A 3,095-nucleotide genomic window follows, 5' to 3' on the forward strand; every position below is an offset into this window, starting at 1 on the left:
AATTTAATTGATTTAAATAGCACTTAAATAGTACTTATGTGCGTTGCTGCTGACACTGAAATTGTGAGCTCTTCAATTAGTCTAAACGATACCATTGAGTGCTTTTCGGGAAAGTAGTTTCAATTGATTTTAACGAGTAAAAAAGTCAGTAAGTAATTTTTGGAGAAAATTGTTGTAGATTATCATTATGAAGATTTCTTCTTTCAAATGTTTTTTGTTCATCAAAAATTGGTTGAAAATTTTGTATTAAATTGGATACAGGAAATACCATTTCCCTTCATCCAAACTAAAAAAGTTCCATCTGTGACACCAAAATCCCACCCAGATCCCAAAGCTGGGCACGCTTTTGGTGTTCGCGTCACGTACGGTTTGCTAATTTTCAGTTTTTAACACCAACCATATGGGACACAACACGACACGGCGAGAGAGTGACGATCCTTTTTTCGCAACCGTCCATCCGGTCACGGCTAACAGAGTTAAAACTTTCAGATCTGGCCACTATGCCAAGCAGCAACAGCAGCAGTTCATTAACATTTAGCCGTCCTCCGGAAGGAGAGCGAGAAAAAAAAGTTTCTTTTTTTCCGGACAGCGGAAAACAAGTTTGGCGAATGGCGAAGGCTAGGGCGTTCTACTTGCCCAGTAGTGATATAAATGCTAAACAACAGTTCTGGATGGGATTTTTTTTTGTCCTGCCGGAGTTTCCATCGCTTTCAGTGCGGATGATAGTACATTTCCCAGAAGGTTTAGTCGAAACCTAATTTGAAACTACGGGCGTAACAACGCAAACTGGGGTTTCCATAAAATATTTCTTACGCATTCGTTTGCCCTTTAATAGACCCTTTCCAAATGTATCTACATTTTCTTCAATTTGAACGCAGTTTTTTCTGCCTTTACTGACCAAAACTTGTATTCGACCTCACGTACTTGCGCGATGAGGTTTCTCCCGGATAATTTAATAACACTATCTGGGTCAGTTGTTTCACTTCTGGACGTTTATTTGGAAATAGGAGGATACAAAAAAGGGAAGAAATGCTATTAAGTTCGTCGAATTGTCGTAAATTGGCAGCTTAGGGAGTAAAATATGGTTGGATCGGTACGTAATCAAAATTGTTTTTCTTAATTAAATTTGATGAAAGGTTGATTACTTGTGAATTATGAACGATTATTGTGATTATTAACGAAATTATTGCTTTATTTTGAATTTTATTCTTTCATATGAGTTGATTCTTGTTTCTATTTTGGTTAAAGAAAGTCATTTATTTTAAATTCTGATGCTTATCAATACTTCAATGATCAACAAAAACAAGTAATTCAAAATGTTATTGATTTAAAAAAATCAAAGATTGCTACAAGACAACGAAAAAAAAAATTTCCTGGTTCGATTATCCGAAGTGAAATAACTGTATGGACTGTATAAACATTTGAAAAAAAAGTTTCAGAGTTCTGAGAAATTTGCCAAAAAACCAATATAGGATTAAACACAAACTGAAAAAAAAAACAAATTACAATTTAAATTCAACTTTCAACATTTTAAGCATCACAAAATGCAGAAAGTATCAACAATTATGAACTTTTTCCAATCTGCCTATTTGAGTTAAAATACAAATATACAGCAATTCCCCACGAAGACAGCATCATTCGAAAAAAAAGTTCTCCGATCGGGCTCAAATTTTTTCTGGGGGTTCCTTGGCCAAAATAATTAGACCCGTTTTTTTTTTGGCCATTAGGGTGACCTACGCCAAAAAATCATAACTCCGCACCATTTCAATCGATTTTAGCTGTCTTATACGCAAATGAAAGGTTATAACTTGGTCTTTCAAAGAAAAATAGTAAGAAGTTTTTAAAATCTAGCCTAACATATGAAAAGGTCAAATGAAAACTTATAATGCTCTTTTGAAGGACTCGGGAAGAAAAAGCCTATGTCAGAAAATATTTTTATCGGATTCCTCGGAAAATTTTACATAACATATCAAAAAATGGTAAAGTTATGTTTTCAATATTCCGAGACATGATTTTTTGAAAACAAAAACTGGGTTTTTCGACGCGCCGCGCGCAAAAACGGAGAAAAGACGAAAACGGGAAAAAATCGACATTTTTTTAACTAAAACTGCGATAACTTTAAAATTTCAGCGATGACTTATACATGTTTGGGTACCAAAAGTTGTGTATTTTAATTACGAAACAAGAAATTGGATGATTGTGGTTTGGTTGAGCGTTTTAGCAGAATGCATTACTGTAAATACAAAGAGACGAAAAAAAAAGAAAAAAAGGAACAACTCGTCTCTTTGTATTCAAAGAAATTGGATGATTTTTAGAATCACTTTTTGCTACTTAAATTTTATTTTAAAAAAAACAATATTTTTTAAAATGATCTGTTAAGGAAATTTTTAAAAGGACAATTTTATGTTGACCAGGTAAAGTTTTTTTTAAATAGTGATTTATTTTTAAAAAAACTAAAAATAGTAAATAATGTTTTGATTTAAAAAATTTTGGTCCATTAAAATTTGCAGTTGAAATTACTCCAGAAAAATACTGATAAAGAGCACCATTTGCAAGCTATAGCCATTTTTTTTAAATGTACCAAAGAAATTAACTAATTAACTTATGTTTGCCCATTTTTGAAAAAAAATACCTTCTGAAAGCTGAGAAAACTTCCTGAATCTTTGAACTTTGTTGGCCTTTGGTTGCTGAAATATGGCGAAAAGTAAATCATTTTTATAATATATATTTTTTTCAAATTGGTCAACAATTGCACTATTTTTTTAAAAATTGAAAAACTTTGAATTTAAAAAAAAGTATACCCGTTTCTGAACTTGTTAAAGATGGCATTTTATGACCCCAAAGACATATCAAATAAAAATGAAAGTAGTGTTTTTCAAAAATAAATTTTTAATGATAAAAAGAGCAAATTCAACAAATTTTTACTTACATTATTGCTTAAAACACTTAACCGATCAAAAATTCCTTCAGAAGACACAGATTTTTTTTCAATGTTCATATACAATGTACACGAAGGGCAGCTACCAAATTTGCATGGAAAATGATTTCAACACTTATAAAGTTTCAGCAAGATAAAAAAATGGAAAAACATCGGT

Source organism: Culex pipiens, chromosome 2 (assembly GCF_016801865.2).
Source record: "Culex pipiens pallens isolate TS chromosome 2, TS_CPP_V2, whole genome shotgun sequence".
NCBI classification, from domain to species: Eukaryota; Metazoa; Arthropoda; class Insecta; order Diptera; family Culicidae; genus Culex; species Culex pipiens.